This window comes from Podarcis pityusensis, assembly GCF_964106645.2.
Source record: "Podarcis pityusensis genome assembly, chromosome: 5".
In the NCBI taxonomy this organism is placed as follows: Eukaryota; Metazoa; Chordata; class Lepidosauria; order Squamata; family Lacertidae; genus Podarcis; species Podarcis pityusensis.
This window is the reverse complement of record NC_138032.1, coordinates 30,130,988-30,152,414: the sequence shown is the minus strand read 5'-3', so window position 1 is coordinate 30,152,414 and position 21,427 is coordinate 30,130,988. Positions and strand designations below refer to the sequence as shown.

The 21,427-nt window shown below is 42.2% G+C and overlaps 2 long non-coding RNA genes across 2 annotated transcripts; one reads left to right on the top strand and one right to left on the bottom strand.

Moving 5' to 3' along the window:
• Positions 1 to 7,807: 7,807 nt before the first annotated feature.
• On the bottom strand, positions 7,808 to 9,448 carry LOC308477398. The gene is made up of 2 exons (XR_013986541.1): positions 9,336 to 9,448; positions 7,808 to 8,049 (listed from the first exon to the last, which is right to left on the bottom strand). It is a non-coding gene; the product is annotated as an uncharacterized lncRNA (long non-coding RNA).
• Positions 9,449 to 9,490: 42 nt separating this feature from the next.
• On the top strand, positions 9,491 to 14,077 carry LOC308477390. The gene is made up of 3 exons (XR_013986532.1): positions 9,491 to 9,552; positions 11,138 to 11,266; positions 13,746 to 14,077. It is a non-coding gene; the product is annotated as an uncharacterized lncRNA (long non-coding RNA).
• The last annotated feature ends 7,350 nt before the right edge of the window (positions 14,078 to 21,427 follow it).

Below are 21,427 nucleotides of genomic sequence, written 5' to 3'. Positions count from 1 at the left end.
AAATACCCTTCAGCCATGAATCATGCAAAGAAGAAACCACATGACAGAGCTTTGCTGTTTAGTTGGTTCTTTCCCCCAGGCCACCATGTGTTGACTTGGACTTTCTGCATAGGGGAATCCTACTCAAGATCAACTGATGTGAATACTTGGAAGTCTACACATGAGCAGCTACTTACACATTGCCATCTGGGGGTGAGCCAAGCAATAGGCATGCTCTGTACTGTCACCCTGCTTCCATTCCAGTAATGGTATGACATCTCTTTCATGTGTGAAGGCAAGGCCAGGTGTGCTATTAGACAGACTGAGACACCTGCCTCAGGTGGCAGGAGCTGGGGGCAGGTAGAGATGGCAAAATGTTGAAGGACAGAACAGAGTGTGCCCTGTGGTCTGCCCTGTATTCCCTAACCTAGGCTGCTGCCCTCAGGTGTGGTAGTGGACACTTCCCTGTTTTTATTTTCTCTTTAACAAAATTTATATACCACTTGAGAGTAAGAAACCCACTGAGCAGTTTACCAAAATATAAAATTAAGCATTAAAATTATAGATTAAAAAACCAGTTAACAGTATGTTAAAAGTCTTCAAATAGCTATTAAAATCAACAGACACATGTCAACGTTCTGCAGAACTGGATAGGATTGCTTAAACAAAAATGTTTAAACTGGACAAAAAATACAGTGAAGGCACCTGCCTGGTGTCAGTAGGCAAGGATTCCAATGTGTAGGTGCTACCACACTAAAATATTGATATTTTACAAGTGCAGAAAAAGTATTATGTGGCATCTGTAATATGGAATAAGGCGATCACACAAATAAACTACTCTTAAGCTGTTAAAGGCTTTATATTCTAATAGTAACACCTTGAACTTGGCCCAGCAGCAAATGAGAGACCAGTGCATATATCTGAGCTGAGGTGTTAAATGCAGATACAGTGGTACCTCTGGTTACAATGCTTCTGGTTACGAACGCTTTGGGTTACGAGCTCTGCTAACCTGGAAGTAGCTGCTCCTGGTTGCAAACTTTGCGCCAGGATGCGAACGGAAATCGCGCGCTGGAGGCACGTGCACAGCGGGTTCACAAAAAAGACAGCAAACATAGACAACAATATATATAATCAAAATAAAAACAACAACCCAATAACAACTCCCCTCACAAAAAAGAGCCACATTTTACAAGGGCATAGGATGTCCAACCAATGGCCTTGTTAAAAAGGAACGTTTTTGCCTCATGCCTAAAGGTGTATAATGAAGGTACCAGGTGAACTTCCCTGGGGAGAGCATTCCATAGACAGGGAGCCACTGCAGAGAAGGCCCGTTCTCGTGTTGCCACCCTCCGGACCTCTCGAGGAGGAGGCACACGAAGAAGGGAATAAATGTGTCATCCAACAATACTTGCAGCTGCCCTACCACAACTCTCTCCAACAACTTCCCAAAGAAGGGGGTGAGATTCCATAGTTATTGCAGTCCAAGGAGTCCAAGGCTGGTTTCCTTAGGAAAGACAACACCCACTACCTCTTTCAAGGCAACAGCCACCATTGCTTCACCCAGCATAGAGCTAACCATGTTTTGGACCCAACCAGTTTACATGCTGCCCGTGTTAGAATAGTATAATAAGAATAAATTTCCAATGTGGAATGGGGTGCCATCTTGTCCTTCAGCTTTGGCAGCAAAATGTATTGGGGCAGCTCTGTGTGAAAGGAGCTACTGTTGAATTGTTCGTAGAATAGATCCACATGGATTTTTTTCCAGAATGAGTGGCAAGATGGGCTTCAAGAAGAGCTGGTCCACATAGACTTGCTCATCACCTGATGTCTGTAACATCAAGGGTTGTAGCCAACAAATTTTACTCAGAGTAGACCTACTGAAATTAACAGACCTAAGTTATGTTCATTAATTTCACTGGATATACTCTGAGTAGGACTAGCTTTGGCTATCACCCCAAATAATTGATCCACTTTGTGAGTTGCGGACCACTGCAGATATAGCATTAACAGATGAAACAGCCATTAGAAATCACATTCTGCTGGCAGACTTTTGCCTCAAATGCAGCACTGTGCTTGTCAACGGAGAAAGTTTCCACATTCAGCTGTCAGTTATCAAATCTGCAATATTCCAGTATAGGGAAATCAAATCATGGGCATGAATGTGCAAAGCAGACCAAGGATCATGAGACTCACATTCCGACATCTTATAAAAATGAAGCAGGGAGGGAATGCTGTTTGCACCAAACCTTTAGAAATCGAGTTCTGATGACAGCCAGAAGGAAAAAATAACCATGAACAAAGCAAAAGGTTGTATATATAGTTGTTTCCATCACCAGGCATAATTCTGTTTGATGTTGTTAATACAGATGCTGCAGCCGGTACCTTTATACACCTGTGTCCTTGAAAATAAAGTTGTTATAGCAACAGGCTGAACTGTTATACAGATTTAATTCTGCAGCTATACTGTAAGAGCTATAAATAATTAGCAATTATTTGGTACCACAGACAGACTTTAAAAGCCCATGCAATATCTCTGTGCGTCAAACTGTGAAATAATGGACACAACATCATTTGCTTCCGCAACTGAATAAGAGAGGGATGCATTATTTATGTACACAAACAAACAAAAAGTGGGAAATCCTTTATTTTTCCTTAGCAAAAGGAACATGCAATCTATTAAACATGCATATATAAATCTAGGTTTTCAAGATTGTCATTCATTGTTCACATACATCCCTTTTTCATCCTTTCTGTGTCGAAAGATAATTATGACCCTGTCAATAAGCTATCAGGCGTCCTTGCTCAAAGAGATTCTAAATCAATCTCATCTGAATTTGAAAAATAAAATTGAAAAATAAAATTGAGTTAGATCTTTTAGTAACCAAGTGAAGACTTTCATTGTGCCTTGCAGGGTAAGAAGGCTTAAGATCGTTGTCTGAATTTAGAAACAAACAAGTTGCAGAATGCAAAGCAATCATGGAAACATGGTTAAAGGCAACTTTCTCCAGGTGGCAACATCTGAAAAGATTGTGCTGTGAAGGTAGTGTTAAAAGTAACATTAACAATTGACAAATGATGTTTCAGATGACTTGAGAATGTTATAGTTCAGAAAGCACTGAACTGCTGAGTCCCCTATAGTAACATAGAAAAAAATGATGTATTGAGAAGCAATTATTTAAAAAAAGGCATAGTGCCATATGGCAAATACAGTCAAAGCTTTGTGCAAAGGCTCCATACAGAAAGCATATTAGAAACAGTCACAACTGCGAACTAGATGTCATTCCCTATTTTTATGAGACAGAAGGCTGGGCTTTTAGGGGAATTTGACATTTTGCTGAAGAGCAAAGTGTTTTGTTTTCTTCTTAAATACTGGAATATTATTCATAAATTTTTATTTTCATACAAAACATCAGATAGTAAGTTATGGGTTGACTATAATCAGAGAGTAAGTTCTGAACTGTCCAGCACAAGATACTGGCAGAGCAATCCAAACGTTCTTTGTTCTGGGCAGATGCTGGTTGGATTGGGCAGAGGTGTCTTTCTGCCAGCTGTGTGGGCCTCCACCATCATCTGCCTGCTGGTACAGAGATCCCTATTTCCACCTGTTGAACAGGTGAGCAGAGGTGCTGCTGGCCTCCTGGCAGCAACCAGCAGAAAGCCCTGGAATGGATTTGTTGGAGCCATTGGGACCATCCCTGATGCCATTGCATGACTGTATCAGATCCTGCCAGGCCTGAATTGCTGTGCCGGCTCCAGCTTGATGCAAACATCTGTCTACCCCTCCAGCTTCTACCCTGTCCGCTGTGAACAGCAGGGCTAAGAACGCAGCAGTGTCCTTCTCATTTATAAAGCCCTGCTGGAGTAATATTATTGCTCCCCAAAAGCATTATGGGGCTCATTAATTCCTTTCTCAGGAAATAGCTACCAGTTTCTCTACTCACAGAGCAGATGATCATGGTACAGAACAGCCTTCCTCAATCTGATGCCTTCTGGAAATTGCTGGACCACAACTCCCATCATCTCTGACCTCTGGAATTTGGATGGCACCAGGTTGAGGAAGGTATGTCTAGAACTTCCAGTTACAAGCTCAGCTGAGAGCTGTACATTGGTACCTCGGGTTAAGTACTTAATTCATTCTGGAGGTCCATTCTTAACCTGAAACTGTTCTTAACCTGAAGCACCACTTTAACTAATGGGGCCTCCTGCTGCTGCCGCGCTGCCGGAGCACAATTTCTGTTCTCATCCTGAAGCAAAGTTCTTAACCCAAGGTATTATTTCTGGGTTAGAGGAGTCTGTAGCCTGAAGCGTATGTAACCCGAGGTACCACTGTGTTGCCAAAATGCACCTGTATGTTTCTGGTGCTTTTTCAACTGCTTCCTCAAAATTTCTCAGTCTAGACATAAAGGGCCAACTCATGCATGATAGGGCCAGCTGGTTCTTTTCTCTGTGCAATATTCAATATCTCCCAAGCAAACTGCAGCAGGAGTTTATTTGTGGGCCATACATTACTACTATCAACAAAATCTCTGCGTACACACAGAGAAAAAGTGTTCATTTGCCTGTGCAAGCTCATACCCAAACCATTTCTTGCTAACCCATCACAATCATCAACATGAAATAGGCTTCTGCCTACAAGTGTTTGCACTGTAAGAAATCAGAATTTATCTGAAAAGAGCAACAAAACTTTGAGATTATTAAATCTCAAATTAACATGGATCTTCTTCAGCAATGTATCCAGCAGGGGGCGATAATAATTTCATTAAATTCTGTGTTCTGAAATGGAGACAAACCAGTAAATTAACTTGCCTGCGAATATTTCAAAACACTTCTGGTGCTTTCATTCAAAACTTTAATGAAAAAATGCCCTTATTTTTCATGATTCTTATCACCTGAAGAAGCAAAAGTATCATAGATTTGCCCATTTTGTTGCTGTAATTTGTACGCCAAATCAAATTCAGTCATTCGCTAAAAGGTTTAGTGATGTTGATGCTGCTGGAATTTTATGTCCATAATTAAATCTAGATTATTATTTTTGCCAACTTCAGCATTTGGACTTCTCTTTCCTTTGTATATCCCTTTCAAAACCATAACTGATTGAAAATAATGATTCACAAATGTACTCTGTTGGCTAAATAAAAACTTGGCAACCATGCAAGCGGAACCTGGAGTCTCAGGCTATCTCTAAATGCAGTCTTTTGCAAAGCCACAAGCATACTGAAATGAAAATCAAATGCAGTTTTCAATCAACAGTGTATTTTCTTTGCTGTTGAAGTTGTATCAGTTCTGTTGCCACACTTTTCCTGATATCAATAATCGAAATTTGTTCACAAATCTTCCTATGTCTGAGGCAGCATACGCTCTACACCTTTGAAGCACATTCGCACTGCAAAGAATTCTGGGCACTGTCATTTACCCCTTGCAGAGTTACATTTCCTAGCATCCCTTAACAAACTACAGCATCCAGGATTCTTTGAGAGGAAGGTGTGCTCCACATGTGCAGACACATCTTGAGAAGGATTTTTCATCTCCAAGTTACTGAAGAAAAAATAAGTGGACCTTCACATTGTCCTAAGTATATCTGGTTTTCCTGGGATAGCCACTGCCAACATTTCATTTTCTATTCATGGGTTGCCTTTTTAAAAGAATTGTATAAGCAACCTACAATTATTTTATGTATTTGTTTCATACAGTGCACATGCTGTGTTATATATAACTGGTTTAATTCACACTGAAATGGGGAATGGCTCGATGTATATTGCTGAAAGGGTTTAACTGGAATATTGAAACTGAAGCTTTAGAAAAGCAAGGAGAGCTCCTCTGAGCTTTTTGCCTTTTATTGTAACTTATTTTGGCCCCAATATATTTGTTCCTTGGTGCTGGAGGAGACTCTTGAGAGTTCCATGGACTGCAAGAAGATCAAACCTATCCATTCTGAAGGAAATCAGCCCTGAGTGCTCATTGGAAGGACAGATCGTGAAGCTGAGGCTCCAATACTTTGGCCACCTCATGAGAAGAGAAGACTCCCTGGGAAAGACCCTGATGTTGGGAAAGATTGAGGGCACAAGGAGAAGGGGACGACAGAGGATGAGATGGTTGGAGAGTGTTCTCGAAGCTACCAGCATGAGTCTGACCAAACTGCGGGAGGCAGTGGAAGACAGAAGTGCCTGGCGTGCTCTGGTTCATGGGGTCACGAAGAGTCGGACACGACTAAACGACTAAACAACAACAACATATTTGTTCCCAGGTTCAGCCCTTGCCTGGTTCAATCCTGGCATCTCCACATTTGGCTATGAAAGACTCCTTTCTGAAAGTAAACCTGGCTAGTGGCATTCAATGAATGCAGACAATACTAAGCTAGGGAAATCAGTGGTAGTTGTGGTATAAGGCAGCTTCCAATGTTTGTGAGAAGAAAAGAGGACATCTACAGGCACATGAGCACTACTGGAAAAGATTGAAGACTCTCACGCACTATTGTAGCAGTAGCGAGTGCTGATTACTGCAGATAGTTGCTGAACAGTCTACACAATCCACGGATGGAACTATGAAATTACACATATCCGTTCCCTCCGTCTACTTTAATACATATTAATTCTTATAGCCATATGCTCCATAGTGCCAGTGGCGGAGCTTCATGCTCCAGCACCCAGGGGTGGACAGCAGGCAGGGGCGGGGCTGGTGCGCCACCTGCAGGGGAGTGGCGCGCATCCTGGGGGCATGGTATGCCATCTGCAGGGGCGTGGCGCCCAGCGCAGGTGGGTGGCACAGCCATGATGGCACCCCACTGGGATCGCGCTGCCGGGGGCGGTGCGCTCCCCCCGCACTCCTCTTCCTCCACCACTACATAGTGCTTTGTGTCCTGATTCCTTTGGCTTATTGAAAAAAGTTAGAGAACTGCTTCTTCTTCTTTTCTGAACATGGCACATAGTTGTATGAACCTATAACGATTCCATTTGCATTTGTGCAGTGCTTTTTTCTTAAAAAAGAAATGCCTAGGGGTACTCTCATTTTGACTCAAGAAAACCACCGTTTTATAGTTCAAATTGGGGGAAATAAATACAGTAAACAGACAAAAGTACAAAGAACACGCATTACCTCATATTACACAGCTGACAGCTCAAAGGAACTTCCACATTGGCATGAGGTTGTGTGCACTAACATCTTCCCAGTTCCTCTGCTTGAAATACTGCCCCTCAATGAGGCCAAACTTTCGATAGTAAAACACCACACATCCACATTCCACACTGCTTCACACATTAAATGCTCTCTTCCGTCTGAGACTCAGGAAATACCTGGAAAGGAAAGGAAGCCGCTATCGGAGGTGGTAACAATGAAACTGACCAATCACCATGCTAGATTCCAACTCCTACTTTACACATTAAATGCTCGCTTCCGTCTGAGACTCAGGAAACACAGTGACAGGAAATGAGGCCGCCATCGGGGGTAGCAACGGAATTGACAATTCACTGTCAGTTTAGGGGTATGCGTCCCCCTGCATCCCCCCAGAAAAAAGCACTGCATTTGTGCCTGTTTAATATTAGTGTGTATGTAAATCTGCCCCTCTGTTGAAATGAATAGGGGAGGTCTGCAAGAACAGGAGTTCCTTGTATGCAGCAGATCATATCTGGGGCGTCAATCAGATGTGCTGCTTGGTCATTAAGTCTAATTGTCATTTTACACATTAGCAGAATCTCTTAAATATTTAAATGCTTCCTTAAAATGGGGGGAAAGAAAACTATAGAGCCATAAATCTCTCTAAAGTGCAAGCAGAACATATCCTGTGGGACGAGTGAATAATTTCTCTAATAAATAAGAACTCAGTCTCAGACAATTGGTTTTCAAAATATACTTAGTGCCAAAATAATAGTTAATTGGTGGTGATGATGCATAGCTGTTTGTTTGTTACAAGACTCTTCCAGGCCTTCCCAGGAGAACTCAGGATGGAAGATGATACTGGAAGCTGCTGACAAGAGCTTCTTCATGCTAAAAGCTCAGACATCAACGTCAGGAAATCAAAAGGCTTTATTCTGTTGGTGACTGATCAGGTTGCTTGAGATGATTCCTCCTTAATACCTGAAGGATAAAAGAATCAAGATGCCAAACACATATGGTCTAATTGGTGCACACGCATGTTCAAGGAACAATGCAGAAAGGATGCAATGCAGTAAAGATATTTCCATGTAGGGCAATTGAGCCAATGTTAATCTGCTGCACTCATTCTGAATGTAGCCCCCATCTCTTTGATTCTGTTCATGTCTTCCGTTCATTTGATATCTCATCCAAGGAACTCGCGACAGCCCCCCAAATGTATCTCACAGCAACCAACTGAGGAAGGTTTGGCTGAAAAAGACTGTTACTAGACCATGGTAATAACCCACAAGGAGCTTGGAGATAGAACCCCATGTGATAAGAATCCCATTTTTTAAATGAACATATCATTTCTATTTAAACCTGGAGAATGCTGTCCAAGTGTAACCTACAGGGTCAATCCAATACATTTTACCACCTGAGGCAAAGGACAAAGAGGGTGTCCACTCCCAGAAGCCAACTCAACTGGCAGTTGAATCTCACTTCAACACTGGTGATGCAATATCATCCCCTACCACTCCTGAGGCACCAGGCCAGGTTAGGGCCTCCCGAAAAGACCATCTGGCAACAGAAGGGAATGGCTGGGGACTTAGGAGAAAGATCTAGAGCTGCTGTTCCTGCTCCTGAGCAGTTGACACCTGAGACGGTTGCTTCACTCTGCCTAATGGGAGGGCAGGCCCTCGTAACCTATTAGCTGTTGTTCTTTGGAATTAATCCAATTAACTTTGATGACATACCCTAGTTCCCTCCCTCCCCTCCAAATTCTGAAAATAGAACCATTAGGGGCTAACACCTGTAGTCTAGCTTACTGGCTATTTTTACAGTTTACATTGTTTTGTGCATTATGTTATTAATTCTTGCAAACTGTCTTGTAAGGGTTCCACCCCAAAATGAACATATTAAATAAATAAGCAACATAGCACTGTATTCATAAAAATTCGTATGAGAAGCTCCACTTTGAATTTGTGGTGAGATATTAGATTTATTTTGCAACACATATCAGAGCAAAATATTTTTAAATTTTATATTAATGTGCTAAAGCTGATGGCAGTTCTAGGCTTATTCTGATGTCAGACAACTGTTATGTATCTCTAACCCCATCTCTTAATCTTCCAGGACTCAGCTTCCTTAAAAACTAAAGTCAAATCAAACCAACCTTTAAGAACTGACAATATTAATAGGGGGAAAGAAACAAGTCATGGATCGTGATGGAAGACAAATGTCAAGCAACACCAGGTCAGATATATTTAAATGTTTAAATATGATCATACCTGTCTGCCTCATCTCAGAAGCATTTTTCAACCATTTCTGGACCTAAAATGTAACAAATGATGTGATTTTTCACATTTAAATGGCAAGCAATGCCACCAAGACAGAACATCCAGTGCTTCTGTGATTCTGGTTGCTAAGTACCCAGTGTTTATCACTTCGACTTAAGGTGGAAGTTTGTGAATCCAAAGATTTCCACTGTCTTCGCTAGAAAGCCATGTAAGATCTCTGGCCTCAGAGAATCAGAGCTTCTCTTATTAAGTTAGAGGGTTAGATACTGGCCCAGATTCCCTCCATCTCCCTCCCCCCCCCCGCCCCCTGGTAAGCAGCTATTGATGCAGCTCTGCCCCAAGAGAGCCACAGGAATGGTAAATCTCTAGAATATTTGCAGGGGGTTGGCAAGGTTTTCTGACTCCCAGTTGTTTAAGAAAAGCAACAACTTTTCTCACTAAAATCAGGCTGTTACAATGAAGAAAGCTAGGCAGGAATGGACTTCCGTGTGAAAGCACTGTGATCTCAGTTCAATTCTGCTGCATAAAATAAATTCCTAGGCTCAGAATGTGCTCACAGGAGCTTTGCTTTTCTGTTCTATCTGTTCGTCTTCCAAACCCTGGCTCTGACTGTTAGATCTTAGTGTTCTACCCCTGCCATGTTTTTTTTTTAAATATAAAATAAATAAATAAATAAACAATACATCACAAATTGCTGCAGAATATGGAGAAACGAATTTAAGATTGGAAAAATGAGAAACTAGGAGAATCAAAACTCAGAGGTCCTTCCATCCAGGGCTTTTTTCCCCAGCTGGAACTCAGTTCCAGCACCTCTCAGATGGGTGCTATTGCAATTATAAGACAACAAGGGAGGTATTTGTGGTGAGTTCAAGCACCTCTGTTTCTAGAAAAATAGCACTGCTTCCATCCTTCCATTAATATCAGGAGCTTTTCACTTGGCTGGGAAGCTTGTGACATTGGCCCAAGGGCTCTGCAAAGTCCCTAGGCGAGCCCCAGATGAAATGTCTTCTAGCTCACTAGTCTGGATTCATCTGTGTCCATCCATTAGAAGGCAGGCATGCATGTGCTTTCTTTGCAGAAGTGATTGCCAAATTAACTTAGAGTCTCTCCCCCCCCCCATAGATATAGGTTGTGTGTCTTTATCTGTTTGATAAAGCACTCACCTGAAGGAAGAATCCCTTGTCTTTGTTTCACAAACAAATGCAAAAAGCTGTGTGTATATTGCAAGGATGAACGTCAAATTGCCTAAAGGAGATAAGCAGAAAAGCTCCAAGTGGAACAAGGCAAACTCTTCATGATGTGATGCTTGTTTGAGCACCAAGTTCAAGTGAAGATGAAAGCCATGTGAGATGTTTGTATTGTAATGCTGAACTGCGCTCTCTCTCTCTCTCTCTCTCTCTCTCTTAAAAATCCCTTCGGATTTCATTTCCATCTCTCTCTCTCTCCCAAGAAACCCTTTCTGCCTCGTTGCTTTTAAAACACATCTCTCCCCTCCTTCAGATCACTCAGAGCGTCTAGGCCTATTTTGCATGATCAAAAGGCATGCTTAATATGACCCTCCCACAAACCGTGACCCACAGCGAATAAAGAGGATATAACTCCAAATAATGGTTTCAGTGGTGGTGGTGATGGAGGGACAGGAATAACAGACCAGCTTTTCTCCCAATCTAATAGATAGATGTGCATTTGGGTATGGGAGAAGGGGGGTGGGGCACAGCCTGTAAGGTATGGAACTGAAAGACTGTATTCATCAGTAAAGAAACAGATGATAGCATTGTGCTGCTCATCCATAGGGAAGAGGACATATGATGAAGCATTGCCTTGTGAAGGGCAAATCCAACAGGCAGCAGGATGCGAAGTCACAATGTGGTGAAATACATAATCAGGCAGGAGTTAACGTGAACCCACTGCAAATAACTCTGGTGAGAAACACATTTATGCAATTCAACAAAAGAGTTATCTAGCAGTGTGTATTTATGATTTCACTGAACACAGATAGAGGACATGTGCATTAGAATGTTTGCACAGGGCTCCATTGCCTCTTACAAATTGCAAATTCAGTCTCTCCCCTGGTCCTTAAATGTTGCCTTCTAGCTCCATGGCTTTGCCAGGCCTCTTCCTGCCAGCCTGTTCCCAATGCCTCCCCGCTGCCTGCTTGGACTGCTTTCTTGGAACTGACCTTGACTTCTTGAATATTCATTTCACTTATTCCTCAAGAGGGATGCAATGTTTTGAAATCAGAAAGTCCAGTATTGATGAGCTCAGAGCCCAAAGCAGGCCTGAGAGTTAGAACGAGGGGCACAGACTGTTTTGCTGTTTGCTTGTTCACCAGGGCCTAGATGCCAGAAACTTTCAAAACCATGGTCTATATCCAACATTAGTCATCAGCAGTGTAGACCTTTTGAAACTATGGTCCTAAGTTAGTCGCGTTCATTAATTTCAATGGGTCTGATCTGAGGATGACTGCTGTTGCATACAATCCCATTATTTGTAAGAAAATAAGAAAACAGTGACAATATGCTTATTTTGTGTAGGCTGATTTTCTTCTTCTAAATCCTATACTAAGGTTGTCCAGGCATGTCCTTCTTTTGTCCCTTACAGATTATTCAATGCCCCTAACTACTATTATAGCATCACTTGTTCACTCACTGTCATGAATTGTCCTTGTCCTCATTAATTCATTGTTTGGTGCAGCCTCCAGCTGATTATTCTTGGACCTCCTCAGGCAATTTAATCCTGTCTTCTGTCAGAATAATATGTTTGTTCTTACTTACTCATACTTTTTTGCCTGAGACAGAACCATTTGATTTACTTTTAAAACATTACACAGGGTTTTTAAAATTTCCCACTTTTACATTTTGGTCCTCAAATGGATAGCCATGGTACCAACACAAGTATTGCCCTGAAGAAAGTTAGCCATCCCTGTTTTACATCATAAGCATTCATTGTTCCCAGTATTACATTACATCTGTTGGACTCTGACATCTTCAAAGCAGTTTTGCACAACTTGTCTACTGATGGGATAACTCTCCTCAGCTGGGTTTGGAACAGAACCAGCATTTTGAGTATGATTGGAGGAAGTTAAAAAAAAAGTGAGTTTTCAAGAGTTCTTTATAGGCTTGTCATCTTTGCACCCATGCTTGCACAAATAAGGAGTATTTCTCAAGAAGCTACAAGATACCAATGGATTGTGGTTAACTTCATGTGTTCTCAGCTTCAAACACCAATGTCGAGAGCATGCTGGAGACAGAGTCAGCAGTAGTGTGCACACAGCCTACATTAGGGATTTTTCCTTTTCCTTTTTTAAGCGTTCATGAAAATTCATCAGCATTTTTGTGCAAATTTCACCCAATATACATATTTTTGCGTGCATTTCCCCCTTAATATAATGCTTTTATTACATGTGATTTTTCACTAATAAGTGCACTTTTATGCACACTTTACCCTAGTTATATGCATTTTTCTCCACAATACTTGGCTGGAGAATCGAACTATGAAATTCCAAGGAGGATTTCAAAAGTGGCTGTGTTTTGCTTTGCAAAGGAAAGCTGCCTTTAAATGTAAACTGAACCAAACTTCTCCCCCATTGCTAGAAGAATCCCTCAGAGAGCTGCACTCTCCTGGACTTATACCCTCCATCATTGTTCTAGTAAGAAATAAGCAACAGGCAGTGTTTGTTGGGCACATTTAGAATGTTTTTCAATAGTTTTGCCTGCTCCACACCTCCAAATAGATCCAGCCAGTCATAATAACTAAGCACTGGCTCCTCTGTATCTTGTTTATAGCCATTTTACCTCACAACACAGGGTGTCAGTGAAAATGCAAACCTTTTAAGCCCTTTTTAGAGGGAGGGGGTAATTGCAGCCAGTGGAAGGCTGCAGGCAATTCGTTTTTCATTTCTGAAGTCTTGACTGGGGAATCGGAGTTATTAGCTTAAAAATAAGAGGTATTGAATGCTTCCAGTGAGTGTAATTGCCATCTTGGAAGAACCTGCCAGGGGTAGCGTGGTATCACTCACCCTAGTAAATGGTGCTGAAACCATTCCATTCCATTGAATCAAGGAAATAGAGAAATGGATATAGAAATAGCTCTCATGGCGGCTTTCTGTTGTGCCAAGGATAATGGAAGGGTCATTCCAAGCGCCCAAGAAGCAGAAGGAGTGAAAGGCATTAAGCTTCACATCTAGAGCAAAGAAATAGTCCAATGGGGCTGTGTATAGCTATATACATGGGGTGATAGTGCAATAAGGAGGACCACAGCACTGCGGAGGAAATTTAGCAGTGACCTCTGAACGCCCCAGAGAGGTTGTCAAATGAAATGACAGCCAAGGATGGCTTTCACAAAGGACGGAGCCCAGTTCTTTTATTCCCTTTCATCCCAAGAATTATCTGCTTCTTGCAGAAAGAAGAGTGAGAGAAAGATACTGCTTTTGTGCTAATCGGCTGAAGTGAGTCACCGCTCTCTACATCCATTCAGTAAAGCTCCATCTCCTGCATCGGTATGAGCAGTTACCACTGAAATATTGGGGATTGTCTGTGTGTGGACCTGTGAATGCCGCTGGACTCACTGCTGGTATATTTAGAGATCTTTGGGCATGTTAGAGCCCCCCAAAAATTGTATCCAGTGTCTTTCTTAATTGGAAAAGCTTGCAAATACCAGATAGGCTTAGGATTTAAATATGTAATGTGATGAATTAATGCATTTAAATGCCGAATGTGAAAGAAACAAAGATGTTAAGTGATTAAGTTAATTTTATGAGAATATTGGTTTTGGAAAACCGTTAAAATGATATACACTGAAATTCAACCAGGGGGATATGAGGAAGTCACTTAACAATAAGATTGGTTTAAATAAGGTTATGATTTATGTTTGTTTGTTTGTTTGTTTGTTTGTTTAAAATTTTTGTGGAAAATCAATAAAAAATGTTGGGGGGGGGGGAATTGTATCCGGTGTGTGTGCATGCGTGCATGTGCAGGGGAATTCCCCCCCCCCCATATAATTTTTATTAAATTTTCCATTTTAACAATCCAATCAAATCACATTAAGTACTCCAAATTATACAAATACATATCATATAGTCCAAACCCTTGTCACATAGTCAACACTGGGTTTTTGTTTGCTGCTTTTTTGGCCTGGTTTCCCTAGGAAGCAGTGAGAGAAGGCGCTTGTGTAGGGCAGGGATGGGGAAGTTGCTGTCCTCCAGATGTTATGGTACTACAACTCCTTGATGATACACCATCCCTTAGGATTGGCCATGCTGGTGGGGCCAATGGGAGTTGGAGTCCAGTGACATCTAGGGAACCACAGGTTCTCCATCCCTGAACACAGGTCAGATCTAGACCCCATGGCTGTTTTTTCTTCACATAAAAGTGGCTAGCTTAAGCCTGTTGTGTGTGTTTTTAAAGGACAGACAGAGTAACACATAGTTTGCTTCTAGGTTGTCATTTAGATCTTCTTCTTTGGCGATCACTCATAGCAGAGTAAGATTGTCTTCCATGAACATGATCTTAACAGTGAGTCCTTAAGCGACTGTGGAGGCCAATTCTGTATCTGCACGTTCTTCCACAGTGGGGACATAAGTTTCCGGGCAGGAGTTCATGGTGAGGGTTTGCCAAAGGTGCCGTCCTCTTAGCTGATTTCTCCCTTTCATCCTGAGTTTGATCATCTTCAAAGTCCATGACACCTTTGGAAAAGGCTGTACTCCAACTGGAGTGCTCACAGGCCAGTGTTTCCCAATTGTCAGTGTTTATAGTACATTTTTAAAGATTTGCCTTGAGAGATTCTTTAAATCTCTTTTGTTGACCACCAGCATTACACTTTCCATTTTTAAGTTCGGAATAGAATAGTTGCTTTGGAAGACGATAATCAGGGATCTGAACAACATGTCATTTAGATACACCTAGAAGGGCATGCAATATTTTTTTTAAAAAAAATACAGTGATAATAGCACCTGTTTCCATACAACACGTATTGAAGTCTCGATATGAATGACATATGCACATCTACAAGGAATTGAAATGGAAACTTCATATTGTAGCTTAGAAAGGATAAACACATTTTATTTCCCCTTGTTATTTTTAGGACACAAGAAGCATAATGAAGAGCATATTTATTTATCTCAGCAGATGCATAGGACTTGCAATGTTTGTAGCTTTTCCTCAGCCTTCCCCTCTTGCTTGCTCTCTCAGCCTAGCAGAAATATTTTTGTAGTTTAATGCTCAGGAGTTTAAAGTTCTGAATTGCAAGGAAAAAGCAGCAATTAGGTAGACTCCCTTTCGTGGAAACCTTTTGTAAAAATGCTACTGCTGTTGCTACCTGGTTGCTACCTTGACCTAAGATCCACCACTTGTGATTCAGCAAGCTCCATTTCAGTCCACTGAGGCCTCCCGTTTTTGTTGACTAGGACTGGGGGGAAAAACTGGAGGAGTTTGACGAAGAACCTGGCAAGCCTCAAAACATCGCTGGTGGGCTGAATTGAGCCTGGCAAATCAGAAGTTATCTTGACCTGACTTAAGACAACTTGATTAACTAATTATTCTTCCACAAGCAAAAGGGTAAAGAAATGCCGGAAGCATGTTTGTGGTGTGTTAATCATATTTCCGTAAAAGGTTATATAAAAACAACCCTACGGGGCAGAAAATGAATAGAATCAGCAGCTCTGTTACAAAAGGTTTTAATTGTTGACATTTGCAGAACTTACCAATGGTGTTAATGAACCTTTGCATATTCTGATGCCAATTACATCTCATCAGTTGCTTGGGTCCTTTATGCAAATGAATTCATTTTCTATCTCAGTGAGCTCTATTTATAACTCTAGTGCTGTTGCTTTGTGTTTAAATTGCTAGATAAGGTAAAAGGGTTTAATTAGCTAACAGTTTAGCTGGAGGCTATTTCCCTCTGTAACCATGCTTTAAATCCAGTCTTCTTCTTCTTTTAAAAGCATCTGAAAATCATTTAAATTTGCAAGTGAAATTCGACACGAAACCATGTTCATATTAACCCCACAGAAATGGTGCTGAATTCACAAATCACTTCAATAGTGAAAGACCAGAAGAATAGATTTACTCATAAATACACAGGAAGACCCAGTTCTCTTGCTCAAAATGTTACAATACAAAGAGCATGTTTATCGGGGTCATGAACATGTCCAGGCACAGCAGGTGAAATTCAATACAGCAGTAAGAAGGTAGCACTTGAGAGGTTGTTGGACTTCTATCACTCCTGTCCATTGGCCCTGCTGGCTTGGGATGATGGGAGTTGGAGTCAGTGACAAGTGGAGTGTAACAGCTTAGCTACTCCAATTTCTATGAATGTCTAGTTCATTTATTCCAAACACTTTAAAATGAACCAAAGAAGAAGCACTGGAATCCATTTCCATGCATGTGTACTTAGAACCACAGTAGGCAAACCACAGAGGAAGAATGTTCCCTTTGTAGTTTGAATCCAAAATATGCCTACAAAGGAACTCACTGTAAGTTGATCAATGGTTATGAACTTTGACAGGTGTACAGGGCTGCCCACACCTCAAAATTGGTCCATGGTGATGGGTAAGGGAATTAAAGAGCTGGCCCACTATCAGGATTCATCTCCTTGCCCTTAATTTCCAGTTTATGAGAGGATTCTGAAACACGCATGCATGCAAACAAGTGATCATTACTTGCATAAACCTGTGCAAAGGAATAAATTGATTCCGAGAGATTTACATTGGAGTAAACCTGCATAGAATGGCAATATACAATTTTCTCACCTTTTATGAGTGACCTCTTTGTCTGTCTCAGCCCTCAAAACTACCTCACTCTTACTTAAATTGCCAGTTCGCTCCTACACCAACTTTACAATTGCTTCCCATATGTGATAAGGAGGTTCCGCTGGCTTGAAGGGACTGGCTTAACTTTACGCCTAATTTAAAAGTAAAAATAAAAATTCCTGAGCTAATCTCAATAAAATGAATACTATTCCCAAGACGTCCTGGGAGCAACTTTCTAACCACTACACCACACCACTCTCCGCATTGTAAGGTTGCCCAGCAACTCAGAAAAAGTATTTAACTGCAAAAATGCTACAGCCTAAACACTATATCTTGATGCCTCTTAAGTTTACATTGGGAGTACTGTGGCGCTACGCTGCAAAGTCAGTAGGCAGCATTGTCTACTGGTTTGACTATTGGACTGGCCAGCAACAGCAGTCACTGCCATCTTTACTTCCCGCACCCAAGCCTCTGGGCTCCACCCCCTATTTTTGGATGGTCCTGGGAGCAGTACAGGGGGTAGAGTAGAGGAGTAGTGTTGAGCAATGTGGGGGATCCACTAGGGTGGTGCTAAGGAGCCCCCCCAAACTTGGCATCAGCCCCACCCTTATTTTCTTCTCCAGTCTAAACTCCACTACATACCAGCTACCCAGATTTGTTGTAACTGAAACCGACATGAACTGGTAGCCTTCTGTGGAAACCCTGCTCAGTTTTTCATTCAGTTCTTTTCCTGAGCACAGCTGAGCAATCTGCAGTAAATCACCTGCATGGTAAACTGAATGCAACCCGCCGATACAGTTTCCTAAATGAATTATCGCTCACAGCGCTTGCAGAGGAAAGGGGAAGGTGGGAGATATCAAGGAGCAGGCAAGCTCTTTAAGACACAACAAATGCTGAAAGCAAAACTTCCTTTAAGAGAGACAAATTGTATTCATCTTTTGATGGCTGCAGGCAGAGCACTCCTGAGCGGGGGACTCATAAAAATTGTGTTAATATGTCAAGCTATTGGTGCTTTGATGGTGAAAATAGCAGTAAATGCTAAATGGCAACAACAACAACAAAAATGTGGTAAAATATGCAACTGAGCGCAGGCAGATCTTAATATAGTGAGATTAAACTCCTTCTCCACCTCTCTGCACCCGTACCTGTTGAACCTTCCTGCTCAAAGATGAGCCCTGAAATTAAAAGTTGTCCTCCTTCTTGATGACAGTCCTTCGTTGAACAGTAAGTGATGCTAAACCATTACAGAGAGGAGGAATGCTTCTGGCATGAAACGGAGATAAATGCTAGTGTGTGTGTTTTGTCATTGCCATACGTAGAAGTAGGAAAATAATATTGCGGTCCTGAAATGCTGCTACTAAAGCAACATCCTAAGATCAGTGACTGGCCGAAGTGGCCTGTCCATCAGGCGATGTGAAGCCATTTGCTTCAGGCATTGGATCTGCCCTTCTCCCTGATCCTCCTCACACCCTCCCTCCCCTCCCCACCACTGCGCTGATACCAGTCTCACCAGGGCATGACCCACATTGCCAACCCAGCCCCATTGCCCTCGCTGCCTCTGTAGCCTTGTGGTGGCAGTGCAGGTGCAGATGAAGGTACAGTTGGGGTGCTGAGGCTGGCAGCATTGCGTGCATGACAGCGGGGGCAGGAAGGGGTGGAGACCCAGATCTGGGAGCATCATCGTGGGGTGAGGGCATTGCCAGGCAGCAAAACGTCTCTGGCCAGCCCTGGTGATTGGGATATATCCCAGCATTCATCCTACAGACCAGTTTTAAGCAGAAATTGCCCGAATGGTGACTTGTACCCCCCCCCCCACTTAAAATATCCATCTCACCCTTGCTATTTTGGTTGAGATGCTTATAACTCAGACAGCACTGCTTTCGAACCAGCTTCCACGTGACCATGCGGCTAAAACTGAAATCTTGTCTGATCAAAGGAGGAAAACTCTCACAAACACACATCTGACATCTAAGGTTATTATGTGGCTATTGTTGCCATGGTCACAGGAAGAAGAGTCTGGGAGTAAAAGGGATGGCCTGATATTGAACTGAATCCATGCAGCGACTGTGTCTGCCTAGCTTGGCTAATGTTTTTGAGATGTTTAGAATGTCATGGTGGTGAGGAACACAGGACTCAAAAAATTATTCTTCTCCACAGGAGCAACCTCTGCTATGACAATAAGGATCATTTCAAAGATGTTATAAATAGAACTGAGCCAGAAAATTTCTCAGAATATTTTTCCTCCTGAGAAAATTTCTGAGACTTCCTTTCCTTTTCTCCTACCCTCCCCCCAAAAAGACAGCTTTGCAGAATTTTTTTGGCAAGAAAGAATCCCATTTTAAAAAAACACACAGGCTGCATACACCTTGTGCATTTAAAACACATGTAAAGCACACTTAAAGCACATGACACCTCCCCCCCCCCCGAATCCTGGGAACTGTAGCTATGTGTGGGATATATTATTTGTGGGAAGCAATGTGCTAAAACTGTAGGGTGTATACGCAACCACAATGACAATTCTCCACATCCTTAAGAATATCCCTTCCTGTGGTCCTGAATTAAGGTTTCCTTCTTGATCTTCCCTGCCTCCAGGCTTTGCCCCACAGCTCATGACTCACCATCTCACAGTATTGCAGAGTGCAATGAAACCAGAGGATTATGAAAGGTGGGCTTTCATGACATACACCCACAACTGCATGTATCTTAACATGGTCCCTGCTAAGTATAAGTTGCTCTGGAAACACCTCTGACTTTTACCCCGGCTACTTACCTTTTCTCTATGCATTTTGGCAAATGCTTTCATTCTCCACTCGCTTTGTGTTCCTATCCATTATTGCAAACCCTGTAAGTATTGCATTATCACTTTTATGTATGCTTAACAGCGGGTGGTGCTGTGGTCTAAACCACTCGGCCTCTTGGGCTTGCCAATCGGAAGGTCAATGGTTCGAATCCCCGTGACGGGGTGAGCTCCTGTTGCTTGGTCCCAGCTCCTGCCAACCTAGCATTGCCGAAAGCACATCAAAGTGCAAGCAGATAAATAGGTATCACTCTGGCGGGAAGGTAAATGGCGTTTCCATGTGCTGCTCTGGTTTCGCCAGAAGTGGCTTAGTCATGCTGGCCGTATGACCCGGAAAAACTGTCTGCAGACAAACGTCAGCTCCCTCAGCCAGTAAAGCGAGATGAGCGCCGCAACCCCCGAGTCGTTCACTACTGGACTTAACTGACAGGGGTTCTTTACCTTTTTAACATGCTCATGCAGTTCTTTTCTCTGGTTGCTTCGCTGTTCTTGTTTTTTGTTTCTTCTTTTTCCCTTACCCAATGCTATACGCCTGTCAAAATAAAATAAGCTTTGTTTTAACAGAAAAAAGAAAAAAAATCCATTTTGCAATGCAGGAGAAGAAAATGCTAAGGAGTAAACCCTACACAAATCCCAAGTGGAGTCCCTAAAAAGGTTGGTTGGCATCTTGTATGCCTCTTTCCATCAACTACTGCAGCCAAGCTGGTGCCAAATCTCTTCCCCTGCTTTCCTTTGGACCACATCAGCAAGGCTGAGAGGAGGGTCTTGTCATCTGGGCAGCCCAGGACCTCCACACACTGCTCAGACTTGCAGCAGAAACAATGCAAGAGACAACGGTTACCGGGTACCAGTGTTTCTCCAGCTGTTTGATTTCACCTCCTCCCAGAGGTGCACTCCATTGTCTTCTGAGACAGATGGATGCCAACAAGGCTAAAGTGTGCTTAACAATGCATATATTGATGAAAATTGGGAAAATTGCTTTGGAAGAATGTGTCCATTGGGCAAAATTGCTCACAAAAGATGGAGCAATTTGCACTGAAATGTCAGTGAATTTTCACGACAACTTAACATCGCAAACTGATTTGTAAATGTGGCCAGCTGAACTAAAGATTGGGGAAATGAGAAAGAACAAAATTGATAGATTCACCCAGACCTAATCGTGAATGATGGGAGTGAAAGTCCAAAAGTATCTGTAGGGCCACAGATTCCCCATCATTGGGTTTGTGGAACATTCTACCTGAGCCTCACCTGCTTGGCTACACTTGACACTCACTTGTGATTCTATTCACAGGGAACCTGGTAAATATTGGAAATAAATTGAGTGCATGAGAGAGTTCCATTCATCCTTGTTGTGCAGAACACCTGTGTGAGAGCCAAGAGAATGCAAGCAGTATTTATACAGCTTGAGATAAGGAGCCAAACAGCTGCCCATGAACTGGGAGAAATTAACATCTGCTAGCAGAAGATGACAGCGATGAGTCAGTGCTGCTGAACTTTAGATGGAGATTATCCTGGGATAACAAATAACCTTAGCAATAA